Genomic DNA, 24,254 nt, shown 5'->3' with positions numbered 1-24,254 from the left:
ATCAGTCATATTAGCTAAAGACATAAGGTTTATCTTCTTCAAAATGGCCTTTTCTTTAAGGTTTTAGTAACCAAAAAGAAACTCTGGTATCTAGAGATAAATTAGACCGGTTACATTTTTTGGAGGGGGGACAGGAATGATCTAGAGCCATAATTTTAGTAACAACAGAAGATGGTTATTCAGTTTACAACCTTTTGAGAATGCGTTCCTCAGTGGTGTTCCTACCTCCTGGCAAGGATGGGCCTGAACAGAGGGTATACTTTGAATTTTAGTAATTCTAATCATATATCAATATCCTTGGTCTAAGGGAACTCATTATTTAAAGGAATCCTTTAATAATCTTACATAGGATTTTAAAAATCCCTATTAGCACGTCTTTGAAATCAATTTCCCTAGATGTCTCTCAGCAGGAAGATACCTAATTAGCTGTAAATCCTTCATTGGATGATAAAGTGTTCACTTTACTTACATTTCAAAGTACAAAATACCCTGGCTTACACCCAATCAAGCATCCATATTTTACTTCAGCTGGATAGCAAAAACGGGAAATGTTTAAAGGTACCTGACTATTCATTTTCAAGCAGTGCTTGTGAATGGCAGCAACATGGCTCCATTCATATCAAGTACTGAAGGTGTGAAGTTCTTTGGCTCTTCCCTCAAGTTTTCATTTATTTGTTTTGTTTTGTTTTTTGGTCTGGAGGAGTTGAGGGGGAGGGGTCTTACTTTTTTTTATATTGTATAAAAACCCCAAGGTGCCAGAGAATTTTGCTGTTATTCATGACTGGTTCTGCAGCTCTTTACTAAATTTTTGAATAGCAAATGGAGAGAAACAAAGGCTTCAGTGAGCAAGCCATTCATTAAGTATCCCCTAACCCAGGATAATACATTCTGGAGATTAAGGGAATTATAAACAATTAAATAAGCATCCGTTCCTAAAGCGCCTATAAAGCACCAGGACTTTGGTTCTTCCTCTCTGGATAACTCCCTCTGCTATTAACTTTTACCTTGATTTTAAAAAGAGAGAGCTAACCCAGGGCCATAATGCTAATTTTAGCTTTGATTTGTTCTCTCTTAGCATCAAGAAGCATACTGAGCTCCAGTGTAAACTAGTCACATTCGCTAAAGCCCCAGTGCCAACTTTCTTATCATTATTTCTATTTAGAAGCAAAGCAGCAGATGGCTCTATAGGTGAGGTCAGGCAGTGAATGATTTGATTTATAGGATAAACCCACTGGCTGAGTCTCGCAGCACATGTTCAGAATGCTGAGGATTAACACCCGCTGGGCATTCTCCTTTCGGTTGCAAGCTCTCCCATCAAGTAGGCAAGGCTTCTATGCTGGGTGAGACAAGAGGCATATTTAGAGCTGCCAGAGAAACTAAAACTATGTCTAGGGACCAAAAAACACAAATTGCCACGAGGGTCTGAGTTCCATCAAGTCCTGGCCACTTGCGTGAGAATTTGGGGTACTCATTAAATGTGCACCTCCCCAGCCCTACTAAGTTAGCATCTAAGCTGTGAGGGTAAGAATCTCTGAAACTTTAAAATTTTTTTAATGTTTATTTATTTTTGAGACAGAGACAAAGAGACAGAGAGTGAGCGGGGTTGGAGCAGAGTGAGAGGGAGACACAGAATCCGAAGCAGGCTCCAGGCTCTGAGCTGTCAGCACAGGGCCCAAGGTGGGGCTCAAACTCATGAACTGCGTGACCATGATGCTTAACCAACTGAGCCACCCACGTGCCCTAGGAATCTCTGAATTTTAATAGACTTCCCAGATGATTCTCAGCAAGATAGGTTTGAAAAATATTGGTCTAAGGAAGCTAACTGGAAGACAGAGAGGCAGATAGGTGTCTAGAAGATAAATTTAGTAACTTGCCTCAGGTCATTTAATTTAAAATCTCCTTCCTTTACTGTATTACATAGGTCTTATTATCCCCACTGTGATGATGAGAACCCTATGGGCCAGAGAGATTAAGTAAAATTTAACCAGGAGCAGAATTAACTTTCAAAACAAGTTAGAGTAACTTTAACTTTAGTGAAGGGTTAGCAAACTTTTCCTGTAAAGGAATAGACAGTAAATATATTAGGTGTTGAGGACGATATGGTCTCTGTGATAACTACTCAACTCTGTCAGTGTAGTGTGAATGCAGCCACAGGTAGTATATAAGTGAATGAGTTTGGCTGCGTTCTTCTAAAACTTTACAAGAACAGGCAGTGCGCTGCATTTGGTCCATGGCTATAATTTGCTGACCTTGGGTTTGGTGCACCTTTAATTCCAACATGGGTAACATGAAATATAACTTGAAAAGAACTAGGACTTGGGGCGCCTGGGTGGCTCAGTCGGTTGAGTGTCTGACTTCGGCTCAGGTCATGATCTCACAGACTGTGAGTTCGAGCCCTGCATCAGGCTCTGTGCCGACAGCTCAGAGCCTGGAGCCTGCTTCCCATTCTGTGTCTCCTTCTCTCTCTGCCCCTCCCCTGTTCATGCTCTGTCTGTCTGTCTGTCTGTCTCTCTCTCTGTCAAAAATAAATAAACATTAAAAAAAAAACTAGGACTTAAAAGATGGTAAATATTAATCATGTGGACCACTTCCTCAGGTAGAATGGTCCAATCTCAGTTAATAATGTGTAAGTGAATCATTACTATAGTTAGTGTATACCACTAAAGTTGTGGACCATTTTCTCCATGACTCCAACTGGGTACTGGGATCTTTCCTATAGCCTTGTATTAATCCCTCAATATGTTCCATTTGCAGTGGTCGGATGCTGGACATGGCCAAATGGTGCCCTCCTAGGCACAAATTTACTTCAAGCAAATAAGACAAATAGGTCCAAATCTTACAACTTTAGTTTCCCTTAATATCAAATAAGTAAAAGTGATACATACACTTGTGATTGTGTAATACATTCCATAGCAAAGACAGCCTTTTTTTTTAAAGAGGAAAAGAGTTTCACACTTTATTGCCAGCAGCTTGAAGTAGTTTTAAACTGTTACGATAACATTCATGAAGCCAATAAAACATGCATATTCTTGTTCTTTGCTAATCTCCCTCTGTTCCACCTTTCTCAAATGCACAGTTCTCTACATAGCTGGATGACTCTGAATAAATCAAATACGCTTTGTTCCCTAATAAATTTATGAACCTAGATGGCTTAATCCCATTTTATTTATTTACATGGCAATTACAATACAACTGCTTCCTGTATGGAGGTCTCATCCATACGTTACACTATAAAGACATACTATGTATATACAGATATTTGGAAAGTGAGAAATAAATCATATGAAGGCAGTTACACCTAACTTCCCAGTAAACAGACTAGCATATTTATAGACAAGATGGCTACTTATCCACCAAAGAGTTCCATTCCCCTTTCAAAGTAAATAATTATTGCTCAGAAATAATTGCCCAGCCAGGGAGTGTATTGCCCAGCTTCTTTAAATCTAGGTGGGGCTGTGTGACTCCCTCTGGCCACTGGGATGTGAGTAGAAGTGATGTGTTTCACTTGCTGGTGAAGGTAGTTCATTTAGTATGCCTTTCCATACTCTGTTCCCACTTACAGTGACACTGGAGACCACGTGCTGAAGATGGTGGCATTGGAAGATGGAAGAAGCCTTTATCCCTGAGTCTCATGAAGGACAGCTCACCAGGAGAACTGCCCAACCACGAACAACAGATTTGGACCTTGTATGAGCTAGAAATAAGCTTTTACAGGATCAAGCCACTGACATTTGAGATGGTTACTTCTTATAGCACTTAGCCTACCTTAACAGAACATATTTGAGTTGGATAAAAGAGTCAATAAACATGATTTATTGAAGGGTTTCTGAGATAAATTCAAATACTGAGGAGTCGTATGTATAAGAAAAACTTGAAAATTATAATTTGTACTATTTATGCAATCTATTCATATGAGCTACAAACCAATCTGAATATATTCTAATATTCAACATCTTTTATAGCGATATGTCAATGCATTAGCTACCTAGATCACTGGATTACTACACAAGATAAATTATTGTATATTTATAATACATTTATAACAGAAAGTAAAGGCAATCTTAAAATTAAATTTGCATTCCCCAAGGCAGAACTTACTGAACTTTAATCATTTGGTACCACTTCATGAGTAATTCCTTCCTCTTTTCTGGAGCCTGAGGAAGGTGGAGAGGGAGAGAGGTTGTGAGGCTAAGTTCTGCACAAGACTTTAGTTCCACTTGTCTACTGGGGACTCCAAAATAGTTCATCCTGGGGCAGCTCTAGCCCTTGAGGAATGGATCCTGAAGTTTGTAGGACACACATGAATGACCAGAGGCCCTAAGGGTAAAGAACTGTTGAGGCTTATCCCAGGTTTGAGCTGAAAGAAACCCCCTGGGGGAAAGATACACCAGAGAACTGAAAGGGGCTAAGATACCCAAGTGAAAGAGCCTATTATGGGGTAGGCATATCTCTGTAAACAATATTTTCTTGTACTGCTTATTAACCATTTGGGGATTAGAGAACCATTTGAGAATCTTGATGAAACCCTGGAACTTCTTTCTACTCAAATATACATATGAACATTTATTTATATATTTATACATAAATTCAGGGAGCTCAGGGCATCTGTAGCCCATGGATGAACTTCCAGGTTAAGGATTCCTATTTTTTTTTTATTTTTTTTTTCAGTGTTTATTTATTTTTGAGACAGAGAGAGACAAAGCATGAATGGGGGAGGGCCAGAGAGAGGGAGACACAGAATCTGAAACAGGCTCCAGGCTCTGAGCCGTCAGCACAGAGCCCGACGCGGGGCTCGAACTCACGGACTGAGAGATCATGACCTGGGCCGAAGTCGGCCACTCAACCGACTGAGCCACCCAGGTGCCCCAAGGATTCCTATTTTTAAGGCAGCTTTAATAGCTGCCCCTCAGGTTGGTATAAGAACTCACTAATAGGGCCCCCTGGGGGCTCAGTCAGTTGAGTGTCTGACTCTTGATTTAGGCTCAGGTCATGATCTCACGGTTCGTTAGTTCAAGCCCCATGTCAGGCTCTGCCCTGGGGTTGTGGAGCCTGCTTGGAATTCTCTCTCTCTCTCTGCCCCTCCCAGAATCAATCAATCAATCTCTCTCTCTCTCTCTCTCTCAAAATAAATAAACTTAAAAAAAAAACTCACTAGTAAATAATATACACTTCGTTATACAAGAGAAACACTGCTATTACTTACATCTTTTTTCCCTATGACTAGGGATGGGAGGAGAAAGAAAAGAAAGGCAATGTCACTCCTCAGCTTTTCTGGCAATCTCACACTGTCCCTAACCTCAGTGCCTTGGTACAGTCCAGCAGTGGGATACCATCAATGGAATTTTTTTTTGTAAACTTTATTTTGATATAATATTGGCCTCATATAAAAGTTGCAAAAATAATACACAAACCTCAAAGATATTAAGAAAGGTGAAATAAGCCAACCAAAAAAGGAAAATACTGTATGATTGCACTTATAATATAAGTTATCTAGGGTAATGAAATTCATAGAGACAGACAGTAGAACAGAGGTTACCAGGGTCTGGGGCATGGCAGGGAGAAGGAGAATGAAGAATTATTGTCTAATGTATCCAGAGTTTCAGATTGGGATGATGAAAAAGTTCTGGAAATTAATAGTGGTGATGGTTGTACAACATCATGACTGTAGTTAATGTCACTGAACAGCATACTTAAAAATTATGAAAATTGATGGGCTGCCTGGCTGGCTCAGTTGGTAAAGCATGTGACTCTGGATCTCGGGGTTGTGAGTTCAAGCCCCATGTTGGGGGTAGAGGTTACTCTTCAAAAATTATTAAAGTGGTAAATTTTATATTATGTATATTTTACCACAATAAAAAAAATTACAGAGTTCCTGTGTACCCTACCTACCCGCCAATGATGATCTTACATACACAATACAATTATCAAAACAGGGAAACTGGATTGGTATAATTCTATTAATGAAACTTTAGACCTTATTTGAATTTCACTTTTTCCAGGCACTCTCTGTGGGTGTGTGTGTGTGGTTCCATGAATTTTATCACATATGTAGATTCATGTGACCACCACCACCATAAAGGTTTGAAACTATTTCAAATCCTCATTTTATAGTTGAAGAAACTGAGCCATAAAGAGGTTAAGTAAATTGTCAAAATTTTTACAACCAATAGATGGCAAGCCAGGCATCAAACTCAGTAAGATCAGCAGTGAAGTCCATGGCTCTTAACTATTGGTGGCTCTAAACACAGCAGATATCTAGGAAACTCAAATGCATCCATAAATACCCACTCAGGAAACCTGCTCTCCAGTACTTGCATATTTTATACCAACTATGGAATAATATAAAATGTAACTACAACTAAAATATAAATAAAATATAAAATGCAATGCATCTCAGCATTCTACCTAAGTTGGGTTGAATTCAGAATTTCATGCTGGGATATATAGTTAATTCGGCATTTTCTAGCTAAAAAATAAGTTTTAAAACTGGCAAAAGACATGTTCTCCCTGCCAGAGAAAAGGAAATAATAATTTTGTTTTGTGAAAAACCTGAACTGAAATTTTCCAAGTTGATTGCTCATAGTTTGGTTTATTTTTTAACCTTAATAATAAATTCAAATCACTGTCACGATTGGGGGGTGGGGCTGGCTGGCTCAGTCAGAAGAACATACAACTTTTTGTCTCAGGGTTGTGACTTCAAGGCCCACCTTGGACACAGAACTTACCCTAAAAAAAAGAAAAAAAAATCACAGGCTTCTGGGTGGCTCCGTCGGTTAAGCGGCTGACTTTGGCTCTGGTCATGATCTTGAGTTCATGGGTTCGAGCCCTGATGCAGGCTCCGTGCTGACAGCTCAGAGCCTGGAGCCTGCTTCAGATTCTGTGTCTCCTTCTCTCTCTGCCCCTCCCCTGCTTGCACTCTGTCTCTCTCTCAAAAATAAATAAACATTTAAAAAAAATTTTCTAATTAAAAAAAAAGATTCTTAAAAAAATCACTAGCATATAAGCATGATAAAATAGGTTAGCCATGTCATCACAATTTCACTTCTTATTAAACACATATTTTAGTTACTAGAACATCCAAACAGTCCCACTGTGGGAACAAAGTATTTTTTTAATACTAATTTGATTAATATTGAGTTTTATTGTGTAATTTTTAAAGTTTTTTACCTGACTTATCTATTTTTCTGATTAAATGTAATATGTGTTCATCGCAAGGAGTCTTTACAGTTCCCATAAAGATGCAGGGGGGAAAACCCCAATACTTCTAAAAGTCACTATCTAGAAGAAATTTCCTTGTATATCAGATTCCCATGGGACTTTACTAGAGGCACAATAAAATGCAGAAAAAAAGAAACTGAATAATTTTTTTATAAATATTTTTTTAATGTTTATTTTTGTGAAAGAGACACAGTTACATCAAGAGTTACATCAAGTTAACAACCTCATTGGTTCCTTTTGTTCCACAGATCATCAGGTAGACCTGAAGACACCTATCACTAGAATTATGGGGAAACAAAATGGTGCCACTTTGAATATGTATAATTTCAAAAAACTGCATTTAAAAAAATTTTTTTAAGTTTATTTTTCAGACTTCAAGCTGTACTACAAGGCTGTAATCATCAAGACAGTATGGTACTAGCACAAAAACAGACACTCAGATCAATGGAACAGAATAGAGAACCCAGAAATGGACCCACAAACGTTGGCCAACTAATCTTTGACAAAGCAGGAAAGAATATCCAATGGAATAAAGACAGTCTCCTCAGCAAGTGGTGCTGGGAAAACTGGACAGCGACATGCAGAATGAACCTGGACCACTTTTTTACACCATACAAAAAAATAAACTCAAAATGGATGAAAGACTTCAATCTAAAACAGGAAGCCATCAAAATCCTCGAGGAGAAAGCAGGCAAAAACCTCCTTGACCTTGGCCACAGGAACTTCTTACTCAACACGTCTCCGAAGGCAAGGGAAACAAAAGCAAAAATAAGTATTAGGACCTCATCAAAATAGAAAGCTTCTGCACAGCAAAGGAAACAATCAGCAAAACTCAAAGGCAACCGACAGAATGGGAGAAGATATTTGCAAATGACATAGCAGATAAAGGGTTAGTATCCCAAATCTATAAAGAACTTACCAAACTGAACACACAAAAAACAAATAATCCAGTGAAAAAATGGGCAAAGACATGAATAGACACTTCTCCAAAGAAGACATCCAGATGGCCAACCAACACATGAAAAAACGCTCAACATCACTCATCATCAGGGAAATGCAAATCAAAACCACAGTGAGATACCACCTCACACCTGTCCGAATGGCTAACATTAACAACTCAGGCAACAACAGATGTTGGCGAGGATGTGGGGAAAGAGGATCTCTTTTACATTGTTGGTGGGAATGCAAGCTGGTGCAGCCACTCTGGAAAACAGTATGGAGGTTCCTCAAAACACTAAAAATAGAACTACCCTACGACCCAGCAATTGCACTACTAGGTATGTATCCAAGGGATACAGGTGTGCTGTTTCAAAGGGGCAAATGAACCCCAATGTTTACAGCGACACTGTCAACAATAGCCAAAGTATGGAAAGAGCCCAAATGTCCATCAATGGATGAATGGATAAAGAAGATGTGGTGTACATACACACACACACACACACACACACACACACACACACACACACAAAATGGAGTATTGCTCAGCAATCAAAAAGAATGAAATCTTGCCATTTGCAACTACGTGGATGGAACTAGAGGGTATTATGCTAAGTGAGATTAGTCAGTCAGAGAAAGACAAAAATCATATGACTTAACTCATACGAGGACTTTAAGATATAAAACAGATGAACATAAGGGAAGGGAAACAAAAATAATATAAAAACAGGGAGGGGGACAAAACAGAAGAGACTCATAAATATGGAGAACACACTGAGGGTTACAGGAGGGGTTGTGGGAGGGGGGAATGGGCTAAATGGGTAAGGGGCATTAAGGAATCTACTCCTGAAATCACTGTTGCACTATATGATAACTAACTTGGATATAAATTTAAAAAATAAATAAAAATTAAGAAAAAACTAAAATAACATATCATTACATACCTATTATGGATAAAACCACAATAAAAACCTGACAGTACTAAAAAGGTGATGAGGACCGACAACAATGGGAACACTCAGGTATTGCCAAGTGGAATGAACTATAGTACAATCATGTTGGGAAAAGGCTGAACAGTTTCTTTTAAAATTAAATAAATATTCACAATGCAACTCAAAAAAAGAAGTTTATTTATTTTTGAGAGAGAGAGAGAAAATGAGAGAGGAGGGGAGGGTAGAGGGGGAGAGAGAGAATTCCAAGAAGGCTCCACACTGTCAGTGGAGAGCCCCAAAGCAGGGCTCAACCCACAAATCATGACACCATGACCTGAGCCAAAATCAAGAGTCGGATGCTTAACCAACTGAGCCACCCAGGCACCCCTGAACTATGCATTTTTAAAAGAAATATTTTGGTCTAGTCCCCTTATTTAGGGAAGAAAAAATTGAGGCTCTAAGAAATTCAGAGTGTCTAGAGCTCCACAGTGAGCTGGTGGCCAGAATTATACCAAGTGTCTTGATGTCCATCAATGTCCTTTCATCTTCCCCAAGCCCCCAGGATTTGGTCCACCATCTCCCACTACCTCACCCAACCCAGCCAGATAGGAGAGAAGATTCCTAAAGCTAATGTGGCAAATGTCATCACCACAAGAGAACTAAGTTCTATACTCATCTTTCATTCACTTAATATATGTAAGAAAAATCAACCTTATTCTAGTCTATTGGATCTATTCATCTTAAAAAAAATTATTCAAGCATATGTCCTTTATAAAAACAAAGACAAGGGCGCCTGGGTGGCTCAGCTGGTTGAGCGCCAGACTTCAGCTCAGGTCATGATCTCACGGTCCATGGGTTCGAGCCCCCCAATTGGGCTTTATGCTGCTGGAGCCTGCTTCAGATTCTGTCTCCCTCTCCCTCTCCCTCTGCCCTTCCCCTGCTTGCTCGCGCTCTCTCTCTCTCTCTCTCTCTCTCTCAAAAATAAACATTTTAAAAACTGTGATATTAAAAAAAAAAACTCCTTGCTCATTCCTGTTTAGCGATTAAGATTAGTTTACTTCGGGCTAATTCTCCATTATTGGTTATTATTTACTGATGGGTTCATTAAATTCACTTTTTTTTAAAGGGCGTTTTTTACCATCACAGGTAGAAATATTTCCCATAATCTCCATTCTTATACCAAGAACAAATCAGTGATACAAGAATTAAGTCCATACAGCTACCAATAAGCTCCCAAATTTAAATACAATGTTTTAATCTTTGTTTGCCCTTTCCTAGTTTTTCATGAAAATACTGAGTCAAGTATTTCCCAAAGTACTTTGTACCTAGTGCATCGAATTCTAACAGTTAAAGAGATGCTCAAACTTTCTGACTTTCTATTTTAATTTTTTAAATGTCTATTTTTGAGAGAGAGAGAGACATAATGTAAGCAGAGGAGAGGCAGAGAGAGAGGGAGACACAGAATCCGAAGCAGTTCCAGGCTCTGAGCTGTCAGCACAGAACCTGACACGGGACTCAAACCGACAGACCCTGAGATCATAACCTGAGCTGAAGTCGGACGCTCAACTGATTGAGTCACCCAGGCGCCCTTAATTTTTTTAAAGTAATCTCTACACCAAATGTGGGGCTTGAACTCACAACCCTAAGATCAAGAGTCACATGCTCAGGATGCTTGGATCGCACAGTTGGTTAAAGCTCAGGTTGCGCCCCATGTTGTGAAGCCTACTTAAGATTCTCTCTGTACCACTCCCTCCCCCTTTATTCTTCTCCCCCACTTAAGCTCTAAATAGATAGATAGATAGATAGATAGATAGACAGACAGACAGACAGACAGACAGACAAAGTTTTTAGAGGGTCACATGCTCTGCACAATGAGCCAGCCAGGCACCCCTCAATTTTAAGTAAAAGAGTAACAGATAACAAAAGGAAAAACAATTCATTCTAACCAACGTTTTATTATCTATAATGTAGTTTTCTACTTTGTACCCTGAAATCTTAAGATTTTGAATATTAGATATAACCAGTCTAATGCAGGGAAAGATTTGAAATTCTTATTTATTTTTTTAAAGAGAAATTCAATGTTAAATGAAAATAATGTTGACAATTTATTACATGGGCATCAAATGAAAAAAAGAGAACAATTAGTTAAGAAGAATCAAAATAATTTCTCCCACACACATATGTCCCCAAATTTTACAAAGAAATTTAAAACTCTCAACATTAGGAACCAGAGACGCCTGGCTGGCTCAGTTGGTAGAGCATGCAACTCTTGATCTCGGGGTCCTGAGTTCAAGCCCCATGTTGGGTATAGAGCCTACTTTAGAAAAGAAAAAAAAAAAAAAAACCTAGGAACAAACACAAATAAAATTGTATCCAGTAATATTTAAGTCAACTTGGAAGCATCATCATCACCTATAGTTCTGTACAAACTCCCTAACGATAAATGACCAAAGAAAGCAATAATAAAAATCAACAACTACACTAGGCAAATATCACTATTGAATGTATTGTCACAAACTGTCAAAGTATCACCAAGTTCTAGCTTAGGGTTGGGGTCTGGAAAATGAACAGGACAAGGGAATAAAGGTCTGTGTTTCCTAAAAGACATCATGACAGCCATCTATGACATCTTTTTTTAAATCTTTTTTTTTTTTTTGAGAGAGAGAGAGAGAGAACATGTTCAAGAGAGAGGGGGGAGGAGAGAGAGAGAGAGAGAGAGAGAGGGAGAGGGAGAGAATCTTAAGCAGACTCCACGCTCAGTGCAGAGCCTGACGTGGGTCTTGATTCCACAACCCTGGGATCATAACCTGAGCTGAAATGAAAAGTGAGACGCTCAACTGGCTGAGCCACACAGGCATCCCGACCTCTTTATTCAGGTCAGCCTTTCTTAGAGGATTAGTAAATACCACTTATTGATAGGAATTATCATGTAATGCTAATCAGTTTAATAAAACTATTTCATCTGAAAAGACTGTCTGCCTCTCTGTGCTGTAAGTATATGCAAAAATTAAACCCTACATGAAACATATTCAGGTCTGTAACCTGTAGGGGAGAAAGACCTTCCTCTGCCCTATGGTCCTTCTAGCTGCACTTAGAATCAAATTGACATGAGACAGGTTAACAGGAGAAAATCAAATTTAATAGGCGTACCAATGGAGAATCCACACAGACGTGAGATTCCAAAGATAAGGAGGCAACATGAAGCTTATAGAGGAGCTAAGGGAAAAGGTAGGGGCTTGAAGACACAAAGTGGAGAAAATTCATTAACAAGAAGGTGAAAGAAGATGTTTGGAAAAAACAAAAATGTTTTATTATGCAAATGAGTTCCTTAGTAAAAGGGGCCTCTGATAACACTTTCTTCCTGTTACACGTTCTGCTTTCCAATGTAAATTTAGGCAGTTATGGGGAGGCAGAGTACCTTTCCTATATCTATTGGGTTTCTATTACTTTTAACTCTAAATAATGGGGGGAGGGTTCTTTTTTCATTTTATTTACTTTAGAGAGAGAGTTAGGGAGAGGGGCAGAGGGAGAGAGAGAGAGAGAGAGAGAGAGAGAGAGAGAGAATCTCAAGGAGGCTCCACCTTGAGCATGAAGCCTGACACAGGGCTCAGTCCCACAGCCCTGGGATCATGACTTGAGCTGAAATCCAGAGGTAGACATTCAAACAACTCTCCTAACTCTAAATAATCTTTATGCCAAATTGGCACATTTGGGGGCAGCCTGCCCTGGGCCCCTACAAACCAAGACAAAGTCCCTTCCTCCTGAAATAAAAAGTCAACTTGTCCAAGCTCAGGCCTTCTCCCTCCATTCAGTTATGACCTCCTCCTCAAACCTGGGCACATGTTGGCAAATGAGCATTTAAAATGAGTATTTCAAAGATGGTGTGCAGAGTCAAAATGTACCACAATGGGACATCAGAGTTTGCTGTTTGAAAATGGTAAGTCACTTTATATTGTGAACTAACTAGTTCATAATTTATTTGCTAGCATTGAGATTTCAAGCACTGGCTGTTCTTAAATAGGGACTATGATATATTTACCAATTACTGGACTATTGAGTACTATTAAACAATCATAAAACAGCTACCATTTCTTGAGACTATTGTATTCCAGGTCCTTTAGAGATGCTTCTCTGTACATTACCTAGTTTAATCCTCTCAACAACCCAATGGGGCAGGCTTTAGACATTCCATTTTATGTAGATGAGAATCCAAGATTTAGCCCACTCCACATAGAAACTTAACCTGGGGCTACTTCAAATAGACCTCTCCTTTAATAACTGCTCTCTCCCAGAAGAGGATTTTACCCCAGGCCATCAATTCCCAAACTGAGCACCAAGACACTCTGGATACTGTAGCAAATTCACAAGGGCAATTTAGGATATTTGAAAGTTTCAAGGGAAACCTGGTATATTCAACATATTGGACACCGCAGAACCTATAAACCAGAATTCAAAGTTTCAACGTTAGATCACGTTATATTCCTATCAATGACATCATACACATCTTTGCAAAACCTGTGTTTTCAGTGGATGCTGTGATAAAAAGTGAGTGCTGCAGAAAAATTTAAGTGGAACAGGAAATGAGAGTGGTGATATCCAATCTGATCCCAAGATTTAAGAATTAGTACAGGCACACACATCCTGCTTGTAACTGTGGTTATTTAAGAATGATAGAACAAGATTTTTTCTAGGGGTACCTGGGGGCTCAGTTGGTTGGCCATGTGACTTTGGCTCAGGTCATGATCTCACGGTTCGTGGGTTCAAACCTTGCATCGGGCCCTCCACTATCAGCACGGACCCTGCTTTGGGCCCTCTGTCCCCTGTCTCTCTCTCTGCACCTCCCCTGCTCTAACACATGCTCTCTCTCTCTCTCTCTCTCCTTCTCTCAAAAACCAAAAATAAACATAAAAAACCAATCAATAATTTTTCTCAGTTTATTTGTATTATTTTTTAAAAATACCTTCTATGGAGGCATCTAGGTGGCTCAGTAGTTTAAGTTCTGACTCTGGTTTTCAGCTCAGGTCATGATCTCACTCATGGTTCATGAGTTTGAGTGCACATGGGGCTCTGGACTGGCAGTGTGGAGTCTGTGATTCTCTCTCTCTCCTGCTCTCTCTGCCCCTCTCCTGCTCTCTCTCACTCTCAAATTAAATAAACTTAAAAAAAATAGCTTCTATGTTGTTAGGACATAAATACTTACTACGTTGCTTGAACATAACTATGACTAACTACTTACAACGAGGGGCACTGTGAAAAAATTACTAAGATACTAAGGGAGCCATGAACCAAGTTTAGGAATCTTTTGCCTTAACCAAGAAGTGAAGAATTGTGTAAGATTCTCTGAGCTGACACAGAGTTGTGTGACCCCGAGAAAATAACTTAAGACAAAGTCCATAACACAAGCATAATAACCAGGAAAGGGAGAATTTGGGTTAAAACCATTTTTAAAGGTTGCTCTCAGTCAGTTTAATCCTTCAAATCTCACAAAATGTTTCCTGGGATAATTTGTATTAAAAAAAAAAAAAAAACTTCTAAAACACATGCACACAAATTACTATTTTTCTAATTCTTAGCGACTCAAACAAAGCTTTTAAAAATTATAGCCTCTAGGCTATGTTGGAAGAGACAGGGCCTCCCCTGCACAGACAGAACACGCCCATGGAGGCTGTGCCAAGAAAACCTGAGGAAAACCTTGAAAGACAGACTGCCCCATCCCAGTACTTTGAGATTGTCACCTTTTTTGTGGTTTGCATCCTACTGTCAATATCCTGCTTTTAAGTTCAATAAGAATGCTCCAGGTTATTGTGGAAATGCTTGTTTGGAAACTTCCCTTTCACAGAGTTTTTTACATAGCATATGATGTGTGCAAAGATAGGAAAAAATTAACACAAAATCCCGACTAATGGTTCCTTGCAGGGAGGAGAGGTGGAATGCCATGGGAGGGGTACTAGAGTGTGGTGGGGGTAGGGGTGGAGGACTCCAAGGTTCGGGGATGCTCTATTTCTTCAGCTGAGTGATGAGTGCTTTGGGGTCTGTGGGTGCTATTCTTATTCTTTAAATTTAAAGCACGGTTTGATATTTTGTGCAGGTATATTTTACAGTGAGGGTAAGGCGCACCAGAAATTCTATGTGGGAGGGCCTCCAGAGTTGAAAGTATGCCTTGTCTCTAAGTTGAGCTGGATCACTTAGCCATCAGCCTTTACTTGGAATAAATGCTTAGCGGGAGGGCTCTGGAGAGGCTGACAGGTTGAAGTGGGAAGTTAAGGTACATTTTTGGTAAAAACAAGGAGTTAACAGATGAGCATTTCTCTCTTTTTTTAATATTTAGGGATGCCTGGGTGGCTCAGGCGTTTAAGCATCTGACTTCCACCAGGTCATGATCTCACGGTTGGTGAGTTCAAGCCCCGCATCCAGCTCTCTGCTATCAGCACAGAGCTCACTTCAGATCCTCTGTCCCCCTCTCTCTCTGCCCCTCCCCTGCTCTTATATGCTCTCTCTCTCAAATATAAATAAACATTTAAAAATATATATTTAAAGTTTTCATTCAAGTAATCTTTACCCAGCGTAGGGATGGAACTCACAACCCTGAAATCAAGAGTCACATGCTCCACTGACTGAGCTGGCTAGGTGCCCCATCTTTATCACCCTTGATTTACGCTGTCCAACAACGTGCAGCTAGTTGTTTTATGGTCTCTTATTCTTCTTTAGCCTGTCCAGCTCTCCCCTCCCCACTTATGACCTAGAGGACAGAAAACTCTTCCAATTTTAATTTATATCCCTAATTTTTAAAAAATTATTCATTTGCCATATGCTAAGCACCTGCTAGGGATGGCAAAAGGAAGTTAAACATGTATCGTTGCACCTGCTATATGCAAGAACAAAAGATTGCCATTGCTATTTTAGGAATAGGAATTATCACCTCAGAGATACACTTGTGGCACTGCCGTGGACCCAGGTGTATTTGTCTTCATTGCCAAGTTCTTTCCACTTACTTTGGCCTGATAGGCATTACTATAAACACGAATGGATATCATCATCCAACAGGTTTACAAAAAGGATCCCTAACGTTCAAGAGCACTATGCCAAGCATTTTACTGGCATCATTTCATTTATGAAATATACCCAGTTATGTATAATACACCAAGTTTACAGTTTTAAAAACTAAGTTTCACAAAGCAGGTTTCCCAGGCTGGTCCAAGCGCAGTGATGTTTACAATGAATTGATCACAGCCTGTTACAGATGTCTTTGTTCCTTCTCCACTCCCACTGATTCATTTGACAAGCCTTAAAAGAAAAAAAGAAAAAGGGAGGGAGAAGGAAGGAAGGAAAAAGGTAAAAAGAAATGGGTTTTCCAAAAGAAAGAAAGAGAAAAAGTAAAAAGAAATGGGTCTTCCAGTCACAAACTTAACAAGTGGTGGAATCAACACAGTGTCATAACCCCAAAGCAGATCTCAACACTACTTGAATCATCTCACTGTGCTGCCGGGAAAACATTCTTGACCAGCTTTATGAAATTCAAGCCCCTCTCAGGTCACAGATAATGCTCCACACTTCCCCTCCCGCTCCCCAAAATACCGGAAGCACTACACTTAAATCCCCAAGACAAACTGGTGTCCGAACTCAAACCAACGTGCTCGCTTCCTCCGCCCCGGCCCTGGGAGATGCCACCTGCTAACTCTTCACAGGGCTTAATTCCGGCCAGAGCGGATCTCGCTCCCATTCTCCCGGGTCTGCGCCTCTTGCAGTCCTCAAAGGGGTAAGGGGATGGGGCGGCATGGGGCGGGAGGGGGCGGGAGGGGGGGGCGGGATGGGACGGGGGGGGGGGGCGGAAAGGCTGCTGGCGCGAGCAAGCCGAACCCGGTCCCTCCGAGGCCGGCCCGCAGGCCCGGGGACCCCGGAGAGCGTAAGGCGACCAAAGGAGACCCTCCTTTTCGCCCGCAGACCGCCAGCCACCGCATCCGGGAGAAAAGCCGGTGACCCCCACCCCCCTACCACCACTTTCTTCAAACTCTGAGCTCACTGGAGAAAGAGGAGGGGGACAAGCAAAGACGACAAAGTTCTCCGCCCCCACTCAAAGTTCTCTACTCTGGGGAGGCGAGTGAAGCAAAGCGGTAAGGGAGGCGTCCTAGGAAGACCCCCTCCCGTCCGGGCTTTCCGGAGGCCGCAGGAGAGGGGGCAACGCGCTCCCTCTGAGTCTCTTCCCCAGGCAGACGCCGACAAGAGCGGGGGGGGGGGGGGGGGGGGGGCCGAGGGAGCAGCGCTCCCACCTCCAACACCGTCCTCCCTGGCTCGGAGGTTCTCCGGGAGTGGGGGGCGCCGGCCCTCAGATGAAGGGGTCTCCAAAGAACCGAGCGAGGTCGCACCATACCTTTCTCGCGCGCGCCGGACGTCCGCGCCGCAGGGACCGCGGCCGGCGACAGGGTGGGGGGCGAGGCGAGACGACGGGGACGCGTTCTCGCAGGCTCCGGCGGCCCCTGGGCCTCGGCGCCGCGCAGCGCCGCGCCTCCAGCCGCCCGCTCGCCAGGCTGCGCTCCCCGCTCCCGCAAGTAACCTGTGGCCGAGCCCTCCGCGCCCGCAGCCCGCACGGCCCTGGCCCCGCCCCGCCCTCGGCTCCTAACCTGGGACCGCAGCGCCCCGCAGCGGCCTGCTCCCGGCACGGCGGGGACCGGGGGGAGGTGGGGCCCCTAAGGCCCTGGGGCTGGCGCTGGGCTGCAGGCCCCTCCCAGCTCGGGCCGCTGTCCCTTCCTTGCCCCCCGGGGAGGCCTCCTTCCAAAGAGTGGAAGGAAGGGGGGACTGCAGCGGGGTGATCTTGTCCGGGCACTGGTCTCCAGGAGGTTTATTGGAGGGAGAGGAGAATTAGGGAGTTAGGGAGGAGAAAACCATGCCTCACCCCGTGGCCAAACGGATATTTCAGTATATTCATAGTTCACTTAACTGGAAGGGCTCAGCGGAAGCTCAACAATGATAAATGATGCAGATTCATGAGAGAGCTGGAAAAGGGAAAGGAAGCCCTTATTCCAAACAGCTTATCTGTCAGTAGCTTGTCAAAACCATCCACCCCATATGACACTGACAAAAGCATTGCGCATTCCTGACTCCTATATTCAAATCACACTCTATACACCATTAACTTGGTCAGGTTTTGTCTGGTTTTCAGTTACTTCCTCAGTACCTAGAAGAGTTCCCTGAACAAAGTGAGCATTCAATAAAGTATTGTTGCATGAATGTGTCAATGAATGGAACCTCATTCAACCTTTTGAAGACAACAGGTAACTGCTGTCCAAACACAGCTGGAGGGGGAGGTGGAAACCTAGAAGGGAGTCTCTGTCTTACCCGAGGTTTGGGACAAGCTTATTTTGAACCGGATTTTTCTTATCTGCTTTGAAAAAGGCCTGGTTTCCAGAAGTAAAGAAATATGATCATCTCTGCCTTTTTCATGAGATGTCTGTCTCCCTGTCTCTTTCAGGGAGCATTAGGTAGAAGAAATCCAACCAGCTCCAACTCACACCAGGGAAGTGCTTGATTTTCCTCTACAATTTCAGAACTTCCACACCCTATAGCCATAGCTGCAATTTTTCTTGGCAGGGTGTGAAACCTCTTCTGTCATTTGACCCTCTTCAGATTTGTTCCCCATCCCTGTCACTCTGCATCTAGAGCTGTTAGAAGAACACGTTTCCCTTCCCTGCCCATCAGTAGCTCTGGATTTCTCTCCAGGGAATCACCAGTGACTTACAGGTGACCCCCAAAGTCAAGATATGTATGCATGACCTTTCAAACCGATCATTTCTTTCTTATACATTTCCAGATTAAAGAGTTTTCCTAGTAGCTACTCCCTTGAATGAACTTCCAGAGATACAATGTTGCATTCCTCTGGGAGGCTTTTATAATATCACCATAAAGTCAAGATGGAGTTTTAAGTTACATTTGTGGGCAGTCAGAGCAATCAGGCATTAATTCTGCTGAAAGGAACAGAAAGCCCAAGCTGGCCTATAAGACATGTGAATGCTGCTGGAAGCCAACTGGCCTGTAATTGTTCCCAGACCTTGATTAGTGGGAATTCCTGACAGAGGGGCTTCATGAAAACCAAAGCAGAAGGTGGGTGAGCTGCCTGGAGATCTTGTTTGCTCGTCTCCAAGTGGGCACACAGTCTTTGGGAAACTAATGAAAAGACACTCTAAACCTCCCTCCAAATGAGGAAGGCTCCCAGCCTACAGTTCCATTCTTATACCTCAATTCAGCTTAATCAAAGCCAGCCTCATATATCCGCCTCACTACTTTCTCCTTCTGCCTCGTGAGAAAGAAGTCTGTTCTGCCAATGATAATTTTCCCTGCTTCCTGAGAATATAATCTGCTCTGATTTCTAGCAACATTTCTTTAATGAGTTGACTGCACTAGCTATTTTTCATGTCATTAGCTTCAATTCATCCTTCAGTCCACCATTCCAGCTTCTATCTCTGCCACTCACTCCCTGAAACTGACCTTGCTAAGGCTTCTACCCAAGGAGACTTCAATGTGCCTCACCACAATCATATCCTCCTTCTCCTCCAAAGGAAACCAGCATGCTAAATTTTGTGTTAGCTTTTGTGGCTTTCCCCTCAGAGCAGGTGAAGTTGCAACTCTCCTCAATCATCCTGAATCCAGGTTCCTCTGCCACCAGCCACCTCCACCAGGCCACCTAAATTCAACCCCAAGAAGGTCAAAGTCATATACCTGAGGTGCACCCTTAGGGAAGTCCGTACCACATTGGCCCTTGCCCCCAAAATTGGCCCCCTGGGCTGATCTGTCTCCAGAGAGTTGGTGATGACATCACAAGGCAACCTGTAATTGGAAGGGTCTAAGGATTACAGAGAAACTGAACATTCAGAACAGATAGGCCCAGATTGAAGTAATACCTTCTGCCTCTGCCCTGATCAGAGCCCTCAAGGAACCACCAAGAGACAGAAAGAAGCAGAAAAACATTAAGCACAGTGGAAATATCACTTTTGATGAGATTGTCAACATTGCCCTACAGATGCAGCACCAATCTTCAGCCAGAGAACTCTCTGGAACTGTTAAAGAGATCCTGGGGACTGCCCAGTCTGTGGACTGCAATGTTGCTGGCCACCATCCTCACAACATCATAGATGACATAAATAGTGGCATAGTGGAATGCCCACAGCTCCTTAAGAACTGCAGAGGAAAATATTTCAATAAAGGATCATCTGACAACCAAAACAAAACTTGTGTGTGTATTAATAATTCTCTTATCACAAATATATATATATATATATATATATATATATATCCCTAATCACTACATTGTACAGTTTTGCTAATTTTTGAACATTTTGTCAATGGAATCATTCCACACTCTTCCTATGCAACTTGGTTTTTCCACTCAGCATTCTGTTTCTGAGATTCAGCTATTCAATTTATCTGCTATATAGTGTTTCACTGTAAGAAGATACCACAATTTATTTATCCAGTCTACTTTTGGACATTGGGTAGGCTCCAGTTTTTGCTGTTGCAAACAGTGTTGCTATGAACACTCTTAAATATTTCTCCTGACGCATGCATTTAAGAGTTTTCAGGATCTTTATGTAGGAGTGGAATTTTGGGGTCTTTAAGGTATATGTGTGTTCAGATTTACTAAGTAATGCCAGACTGTTTTCTAAACCAGTTTGTACCAATTTTCATTCCCATCAACAATGTACTAAAGTTCTGCTTCCTCTACATCTTTGCCAGAGCTTGTTTTTGATTTGTGTGTGTGCTTCTGAAATTATTACTTATTATGATGATTTGTATTTCCCCAATTACCGGTATAATTGGGCATCTTTAATATTTATTAACTATTCTTATTTTCTCTTTTGTTAACTGGTCATATCTTTGGCTCTGTTTCAAGCATTTGTGAAATCCTTCCTGACCGTGAGGTGTACAAATATTCTCCCATATTTTCTTCTAAAAGTTGTAAAGTTTTGCCTTTCGTCTTTAAGTCCACATTCCATATGAAATTCATTTCTCCTCTCATTTGCTGTGCCAAAGAGATCTTATGAGTTTCCATGTATGATTGGGTCTGTTTCAGGTTCTCTATTTTGTTCCATTTGCCTATTCCTGTACTTAGTACCACACTGCCTGAAAATCTGTGGGTTTTTTGTTAAATCTTGATTTCATAAAGAATTTCAAGTGTTCTTAGCTCTTTTCTCTTCCACAGGCATTTTAGGATTGTCTGTCTGGCTCCATGAAAATTTTGTTTCTTGTTTTTTAATTTTTTTAATTTATTTTAAATTTATTCAATTTTAATTTTGAGAGAGAAAGGGAGAGACTGAGAGTGGGGCAGGGTCAGAGAAAGAGGGAGATACAGAATCTGAAGCAGACTCCAGGCTCCAAGCTGTCAGCACAGAGCCCAATGTGGGACTCAAACCCACAAATCACGACATCATGACCTGAACTGAAGTTGCACATTTAACCAACTGAGCCACCCAGGTGCCCCTAAATTTTTAAACTTTTTTAAGTAAACTCTCCACCAAACATGGGGCATGAACTCAACAACCTAAAGATCAAGAGTCACATGCTCTACTGAACCAGCCAGGCACCCACCCCTCCATGAAAACTTTGTGATCTTGATTTGAAATCACAGTGAACCTATGTGTTGGGTGGCAATTTTTATTCACAATTATTTGTTCTGTTCCTATATTTGCCATACTTTCCTATAGTGACATAGACTCCTCTGCCCCACTGTTTTGGGGCTTGTGTGACTTACCTTGACCAACACCATGTTGGAGCAGAAGCTTTAAATATGTCGTGGGCTTTAGTGATTCTTCTCCCCTGCTTCTCTCACCTTGAGCTTTTGCCCTATGCCAGGAGAATATCATGCCACAAAGAGTGGCTGCCTCTTTAGCTGGGGTCTCGCTATGAGAAAATACATGGAATCACACAGAGCCCAGAGTGGCTACAGGTGGTCTGCAGTCCTCACATAATGGGAACAAGAAATAAATTGTTTGCTGCTACTGTAATTTCGAGAGAATTAGCATCTTTACACTGTTGAGTCTTCCTATCTATGAACATGTGTGACATGTATGTCTATTTGCTTAGAACTTTAGTGACTTCAAAAGTTTCAGAACTTTCCATTTTCTGAGATTTATTATCTTTTTTTTTTTACCATTGCAAGTGTATCTCTTAAAAAGTACATTTTCTACCCTTTTTGTTGTCAAGAGAATGCAAATATCTTTGTTTACTAAACTTATACCCAAAAAGATTGCTAAATTCTGTTATTAATGTGAGTAATTTATAGATTATTTCATTTTCTATGTACCTATAAATAAGGATATTTTATTTCTTCCTTTGTAATCCTTATATCTTTAAAAAAAAAATTATTTTGAGGACTGTCTGGGTGTCTCAGTGGGTAAAGTGTCCAACTCTTGATTTCGGCTCAGGTCATAATCTCACCACTCATGGGATCAAGTCCCATGTCGGGCTCTGTGCTGACAACCAGAGACTGCTTGGGATTCTCTCTCTTCCTCTCTCTGCCCCTCTTCCGCTCTCAAGATAAAGAAATAAACATTAAATTTTTTTGAGATAATTACAGATTCACAAGAAGTTGCAAAATAGTATAGACAAGTCCTTTGTATCCTTCACCCAGTTTTCCCCAACAGTTACATTTTACAGAACTATAGCACAATATCAAACCAGGAAATTGACATTGGTACAATGTATGTGCAATTTTATCTCATGTGCAGCTTCTTTTAACCACCATCACAATCAGGATAAAGAACTATTCCATCACCACAATGAATTGTACTCACACTCCAGACCTTCCTTTTTCCCCATACCAGCCTAATCCCTGACAGCCACTAATCTGTTTTCCATCTTTACAATTTTATCTTTCAAGAATGTTATATGAATAGAATCATATGGAACGTGACCTGTTAAGACTGTCTTTTTTTTTTTTTCCCAGTGTAATGCCCTAGAGAGGCATCCAAGTTGTTGGCATGTTTCAACAGTTCATTCCTTGTATTGCTGAATAGTATTCCACGGTATGGATGTACCATAGCTTGTTTAACCATTCATCTTTTGAAAGGCATCTGGGTTGTTTAGATGTTTTGGATATTGTGAATAAAGCTGCCATGAACAATCATGTACAGGTTTTCATATAAACATGGTTTCATTTCTCTGAGATAAGTGTCCAGAAAGGCAATTGCTGGGTTGTATAGTAGTTGCATGTTTACTTTTATAAGAAACTACCAAACTGTTTTCCAGAGTAGCTATATCATTTTACATTCCCATCGCCAATGTATGAGAGACCCAGTTTTTCCACATTCTTGCCAGCATTTGCTGTTCTTTTTTTTTTTTTTTTTTGGCCATTTTGATGGTATGGAGTTGTATCTCATTGTTGTCCCAATAATTTGAATTTCCTTAATGGCTAGTGGTATTGGACATCTTTTACAGTCTGGAGGGTTTTTTTATCATTATTTTTAATTTTTTTAATACTCATTAAGCCATGAATTCATAGGGAATGGATTCCAGCAGCTCAGGCTCCACTTCTCACAAAGTGTGCCTCCCTGCGGGGGCAGGTGGATGCTTCAATTTATCCAATCATCTTTCTCTTGGGCTTCCTTCTTTTTCTGATCATTTTCCTTCACTTTTTCAGGAAGCCCTAAGGACTCTTAGAGTGCTCAATACAGACATTAATTCTCTTGGCAAGAATGTTGCCTTTAACCCGTTTGTTTACAACAATGCCAACAGCATGCTGGGTAACACTGCAGACTTCCAGTTTTGCCATAGGAACATTTGTGGGACATTCCTTTTTGAATAGTGCCCATTGCCTTGATGTCTACCACGTCACCTTTCTTGTAGATTTGCATGTATGTGGCCAAAGGAACAAATCCATGTTTTCTAAGGCCTAGAGAATATATAGTGGGTGTCTCTCCTTTTTCTCTTTGGGTTGGTCATTTTGGAAGACCAAAAGATGGTGGTTCTGGCCAGAAGACTGAACATCTTTTCATGTGTTTATTTGACATCCCTATATTTTCTTCAGTAAAATACCTCTTCATGCTTTTGCCTGTTTTCCAACTGGATTTTATGTTTTGCTGTTGAGTTTTGAAAATTCTTTACATATTATAGATGTGAGTCCTTAGTCAGATACATGGTTAACAAATATTTTACTCCAGTCTATAGCTTGTCGTTTATTCT

General features: G+C 41.2%; 1 protein-coding gene and 2 pseudogenes across 1 annotated transcript in view; 1 reads left to right on the top strand and 2 right to left on the bottom strand.

Annotated features, from left to right (window-relative positions):
* ANKRD6 (ankyrin repeat domain 6) overlaps positions 1 to 17,583 on the bottom strand; it is a 212,890-nt gene extending 195,307 nt beyond the window's left edge. The window contains exon 1 of the mRNA XM_043591933.1: positions 17,455 to 17,583. The gene's annotated coding sequence lies outside the window, so the exon portion shown is untranslated. The remainder of the gene's footprint in view (positions 1 to 17,454) is intronic.
* A 1,579-nt stretch (positions 17,584 to 19,162) lies between these two features.
* Positions 19,163 to 21,285, top strand: LOC122490501 (annotated as a pseudogene).
* A 2,270-nt stretch (positions 21,286 to 23,555) lies between these two features.
* LOC122488981 lies at positions 23,556 to 24,014 on the bottom strand (annotated as a pseudogene).
* Positions 24,015 to 24,254: the final 240 nt, after the last annotated feature.

Source organism: Prionailurus bengalensis, chromosome B2 (genome assembly GCF_016509475.1).
Source record: "Prionailurus bengalensis isolate Pbe53 chromosome B2, Fcat_Pben_1.1_paternal_pri, whole genome shotgun sequence".
NCBI lineage: Eukaryota > Metazoa > Chordata > Mammalia > Carnivora > Felidae > Prionailurus > Prionailurus bengalensis.
The sequence above is the reverse complement of the archived record's forward strand: the minus strand, read 5'-3'. Positions and strand labels throughout refer to the sequence as shown.